At 36.7% G+C, this 6,297-nt stretch overlaps 1 pseudogene; it reads left to right on the forward strand.

The window, feature by feature from the left end:
• Positions 1-4,815: 4,815 nt before the first annotated feature.
• On the forward strand, positions 4,816-6,008 carry LOC139008429 (sentrin-specific protease 6 pseudogene; annotated as a pseudogene).
• The last annotated feature ends 289 nt before the right edge of the window (positions 6,009-6,297 follow it).

Consider the following 6,297-nt stretch of genomic DNA (forward strand, 5'->3'; position numbering starts at 1 on the left):
TCCACTCAGCCAGCCTTCCTGTGGTTCTGGATGATGTCCATTTTGTCTTTTAGTTGTAGTTTTGAAGTGGTTGTGCGAGGCAGCAATTTCAGGTGTTTACCTATGCCGCAATAATTAAAATGCCAAGAGCAAAAGACAAAGAGAGAATCCTAAAAGCAGCAAGAGAAAAAACAGTTACCTTCAAGGGAGTACCCATAAGATTGTCAGCAGATTTCTCAACAGAAACTATGCAGGCCAGTAGGGAGTGGCAAGAAATACTTAAAATGATGAATAGGAAGACCCTACAACTAAGATTACTTTACCCAGCAAAGCTATCATTCAGAATTGAAGGTCAGATAAAGAGCTTCACAGATAAGAAAAAGCTAAAGGAGTTCATCACCACCAAACAAATATTATATGAAATGCTGAAAGGTATCCTTTAAGAAGAGGAAGAAGAAGAAAAAGGTAAAGATAAAAATTATGAGCAACAGATACATATATTACAAATACAAGTGAATCTAAAAATCAAGTGAATAAAAAATCTAATGAACAGCGTAAACTGGTGAATATAATAGAATCAGGGGCATAGAAAGGGAGTGGACTGACAATTCTTGGGGGGAAAGGGGTGTGGGGTGCAGGAAGAGACTGGACAAAAATCGTACACCTATGGATGAGGACAGTGGGGGGCGTGTAAGGGCAGAGGGTGGGGTGGGAACTGGGTAGAGGGGAGATATGGGGGGGGGGAATGGAATGACTGTAATAATCTGAACAATAAAGATTTATTTAAAAAAAGACAAATTAGGTTGCCAATAACATGCTATTTGCAATCATGCTGAAAGATGGGCACAGGACTTCTGAATCACAGTGAGTGCCATTTGTTCTAGCAATTGTAAATGCTCCTCGAGAAGTCGGAAGAAGACAATGAGGGACAGATGATAGAATCCCTGTGTGCAAGCCAAGGTTTGCATTAGCATATGCTGTTGAAAGCTTTCTCAGAAGTCTCCTACCTAAGCACCACACATTTGCAACAGAGTGTTGATAGACCCAGGCACTGAAATCCCTTTGGAAGCTTTGAGTGTCACGCTCCAGACAGCTAATGAATTACAGAATGAGATCTGAGTCCAGCATTGGAAGCGTCTACTTTCAAAAATGTCTTATTAATCATTTTTAGACTTCCACAGTTTCATCACTGTCAGAAACAAGCCATAGTACAATTAAGTGAAAAGCCAGAATCATCAAAAGGATATAAAATTCATCCAGCTCGCAAATGAAAAAGACTTGATGTCAACACAACATGATGAACTGAACCTTTAAGAAACCTTGAAAAAGATGTGGGTAAAGTATCTGGCAAACAGTGGTTTTAAACCATAATAGGAAAAAATGTAAGTCAGGATTTCTTATAAATGGAAATCCCCAGGATCCAACTCCAAAGATTCTGTTCTGTCCTGAGACCCACACTCCTCCAATACCACTTTTATGGTACCCATTGCTACCTGTCTTATTCAGGATTTCTGAAAACAAGATTGCTTTTCTGTATAAAACTCCTGATAATTGACATGGGCAATAAAATTGATAAAAATGTATGATATTTGGAAAGGGGACATTTTTGTCTCACATAGAACATAGTAGAGAAGGGGCCATTCAAGAGTAGGCATGTAAATTTAAGAGCTATGACCAACAGAGATCTCTGACCATTAGCCTTTATGAGAACTTGTAGGAGGAAGGCATAGAAGGGCAGTGAACTAAGCCCAAAACCCAGTCCTTCAAAAGTATAAGTTCTACCAAAGAAGGAAGAAATAGAAAAGAAAAAGTTATAATAAATAGCCATTGGAACAGGAGGAAAATATGATGTTAAAACAAATGTTTTGTTTTGTTTTAAAAGTAGCTATTCTGGGATGTACAAAGAGGAGAAAATCTCTTACAGTCAGTAAAATGGGTGTTTCCTATTAGATATAAAATTTAAAAACTATAATACTCCTGTAAGAAAAAGTGCTGATCCTTTCAAAGAATAGTTTCTACTGATTCCCTCTGAGCAATGCATTATTAAAACACTAGACCCAGTGCATGAAACCCCTGCATGGGTAGGGTCTGTAGTGGTTGCCGGCTGCTGGCCGGGGCCTTCCTTCATTCCGTGCATCCCCTGGTGATCAGCACATGTCATAGCGAGCTATCGCACTCCCAGGGCGGTCAAACTCTGGAGGGAACACTTTGCATTTTAGGCTTTTATATATATACATTGAGTGGCCAGATTATTATGACCACCCCATCAGTACTTCATTGGGCCACCTTTTGCCTTCAATACTGTGGCAATTCTTCTTGGCATTGACTCCACGGGATGTTGAAAGGTGATGCGAGGAATCTGACACCATGCCTGATGAATAGCACTGTCCAGTTCTGTGAGATTTGATGGTTGTGGAACCAGCTGCCTGATGGTTCTTTGAACTTCGTCCCACAAATGCTCTGTTGGATTGATATCTGGTGATTGTGGGGGCCACCTAAGCATGGTAAAGTCTCCCTCATGTTCTTGAAACCACTTCTGCACAATATGAGCACCGTGGCATGACACATTGTCTTGGAAGAAGCCATCTCCATTGGGAAAGGGGTCCTCAAACTTTTTAAACAGTGGGCCAGTTCACTGTCCCTCAGACCATTGGAGGGCCGGACTATAGTTTAAAAAAAAAACCTATGAACAAATTCCTATGCACACTGCACATATCTTATTTTGAAGTAAAAAAACAAAACGGGAGCAAATACAATATTTGTATTTGCATGTGGCCCACGGGCCATAGTTTGAGGACCCCTGGTACGCCATCAGCATGATAGGATGGACTTGATCAGCAACGATACTTAGGTATGTTGTGCTATTCAGACGTTTATAATGACCTGGCCCTCCAGCAACTTTAGTGCGAAATTATAGCTAATTTGCCTAAAAACATCAGGTGGTCATAATAATCTAGCCACTCAGTGTAGATCCATTATGGAATAAATCTGTAGAGGTGCATTTGACTAGAGCTGAAAAGCCTTATTAAATTTAAATTTTAAAAAAATGATAACACAATAGGGTTAATCAAGAGAAATTTTATAAGGGAATTTTTGTATAATTGCATACTGATAAAGTAATAACATCATTATTTATTTTTTAAATTGCAATATATTGCACCACCTCTAGATGCTTGAAAATTGAACCTTATTTACTTGCACTCAGACACAGCAGTTTTAGGTAAAAATTAAAATCATAAATGTTTCTGATATATTGAGAGAATAAGTCCAAGTTTATTACAGTACACACACCATGATGCAAATATTATAAAAAACATATATGTATGTGTCTTGTGTATACACAGACACATGAACACATGCAGAGTTTTATTTCTCTTCAAATGGCCTTTCTTGCCACAACCCCAAAACCCAGATTTAAAAAGTTCATGTTTTAGTTCTCGGCTTTCCTGCTTTTTCCTTTTGCTGATGATGTACACTTTTTCAACTTTCCAATTCCCTTCAGAGTCTGGCTATCTAATATACAAATATGGTTAGTGGTCGTAAATGCATCCAATTGTTCTCTGTTAATTCATTAGCTAGATAATGTGCTACCTCTCCAAGGAAATGCAATGCCTAACTCTCTATATACATCTCCTATAAAAAGCACACGGGGGAAAGCACTAATGCTGGAAATTTAAAAACATCCAACTGGGAGTTAATTTATTCAAGGGAGACTTCTTAGAGTCCTTTAAATCACATTAATAGAGTGGCTGCCTGCTCTATGAATGCATAAATCAGTCCCAGGTGCTACAGGTTCCTCAAAAAAATGGGAATATGTTCCGTTTGATTTTTTTCTAAGAATGACAGCAAACAAAATGCTTTTTGTTATTATTGGTGGTAATATTTTTCATGTCGAGGTTTTAATAAATAGTATTAGACTTGAAATTTTAATGATATGGTAGATTTGTAGAGTCCTTTTTTATAATTGTGTGATGATCTATGCATAGTGGTTAAATAGGGAATGGAAAAGAATCATATTTAATTGAATTTTGATTAATAGGTAACCTATAACCATTCTTGTGGTCATAAGACTTGGCTATATTAATTATTATTTGAAAAGAATGGGTGAATACAAGGAAGATGCTTATATTAATAGTCTTATTTTACTGTAAATATTTTCTAATTGCTGTATTTCCTCTACTTTCAAAACTTCAATCATCATCTCTATGCAAATGATCTCTCATCTGAGTTCAAGGCATTGTTTTTCCAAATTGTACCTGGATAATTCATTTATACTGCTCACCAGAAAATTATATACAACATGTGTAAAATGTATAACATCATGCTTTAAAAAAAAGCTTTAGTTAGCACACCAAAAAACATAGAAACACAAGAAAAACATTACCTAGTATAAATATAAAAATAGTGTTTTTAGTGTAAACCAAGTGTTTAAAAATGTGAAATATTTTAACAAAATACATGCTATTTACACAGAACCTTTTTAAAGCAGCCTCCACAGTTATCGTATGAGATCATCATGATGAAGTCATAATAAACAATGAATCAAACACATCACCAGTATTTGTATTGGTCAATAGGAAAAACAAATTTAATTTACTTTAAACAGATATAATTTATTGTGACATACAAAGCAGGGAGATAGAAAGTGCCAGTTCTAGGATTCCAGACACAGCTGCTGCATGTGGAGGGAGGAAAACCATTCCAGTGGAGACCTACCAATTAGCCCATTCTTTCATTTAAATGCAAACTGGCTGTTGATTCCTTTTAATTACTGCTTAAGAAAGGTACTAAATAGATCTGTAAAAATAAACCTTTAGGAGAAATGATCAAAGTGCAATGATCAACTATCACAGTACATATCCATCTACCCCTCTTCTGTCTGCTGCTTCAAAGAAATGTTTAACCAATTTAAAGGATTTGCAAAGAAATTGCAGACAAGCTATAATTTTGAGTGCATCAACTGGACCATTATTAAGAATGTCAATTCATCAGAATTCTGGAGGACAGAAGTCACAAAACGTAGTATCAACACTCAAAACATTTTATGGCATCTGTGTGGGAAAGGTCCCAGTTGATACCATGGTGAATTTTGATGATAGTAGAGAGAGTTATTGACAGACCTAGGACAACAGGAGCCCACACCACAAATCTGAAAGAAAGAAAAACAAAGCTGTCAGATCCAATCACTGCCCAGTGATGACAATGATGACAGGACAAAACTAATGAAAAAGAGAGATTTTTCCTCAACCTGGTGCCCACTGGAAAAGTAGAAGCAGCACTAAATGAAAATACCTGTGGTGTAGAGCATGAACTTAGAAGCATTCCAGCAGAGTCAGAGTTAAATACAGTTGCATTGCCAAGAAAGGCATGAATGAAAGATTCGTTTGGTAATTGTATTATCAACACACCTCTAAAAGGTCACCAAGTGATTTCTCAAGAAACTTCAGTAGATCTTATATCTTCAAGCTGCTAAAGTTCCTTTGACAGTATCATTTTTAAACTGTGCACATATACCAGTGGGAACACTCTTGTGGCTATTAATAGAGTCGATACCTTTTTGTTTAGATTTTACCCAGATACAGGTATAAGAACCAGAAAATGATCCTGCAGGGATTACTTTAAATTCCTCTGATCTAACTAAATATGAAAGGTGCAATGGCTGAAAATTACCAATAGTGTTTCTTCAAAGGATGTGAGCAGTTTTTCAAAAGCTGAGCATGCAACTGCAAATGAATATGGAGGATAAAGTTTGGAATGATTGTACAGGAACAAATAAGTTAGCAAATTTGGAGGAACAGTATATAATTTTAATTTTTCAAAATGGCCTTGATCCTCAAGCAAATATGGTATTTAAAAGTATTATTACAGAAATTGGTGTAAAGAATAATGTCTTCTTTCCCCCCCCAAATTTCCTTTTGAAGCATTGCCTGTGTGACTCAGAGGTTGAGAGTTTATCTGTGAACCAGAAGGTCACAGTTTGCTTACCAGACAGGGCACATGCCTGGGTTGCTGGGCTCGATCCCCAGTAGGGGCCATGCATGAGGCAGCTGGTCAATGATTCTCTCTCATCTCTCTCTCTCTCTCTCTCTCTCTCGCTCTCCCTCACTCTCTCTCGCTCTCCCTTCCTCTCTAAAATCAATAAAAAAATATTTTTAAAAAAGTAGTCTAAAATCATCTCTCTTATAAGTGAATATATTGCAAATACTATTCTTAAAGTTAAATACATTGCTGTTTTGATAGAAAGTATTTTATAAACTTTTAACTATGAAACAATAATATTCCCTGATATTAATTTATTGCTGTATTCTTTGAAAACAT

Source organism: Myotis yumanensis, unplaced genomic scaffold, assembly GCF_028538775.1.
Source record: "Myotis yumanensis isolate MYYU_CA2020_CCGP unplaced genomic scaffold, mMyoYum1.0.hap1 SCAF_4, whole genome shotgun sequence".
NCBI classification, from domain to species: domain Eukaryota; kingdom Metazoa; phylum Chordata; class Mammalia; order Chiroptera; family Vespertilionidae; genus Myotis; species Myotis yumanensis.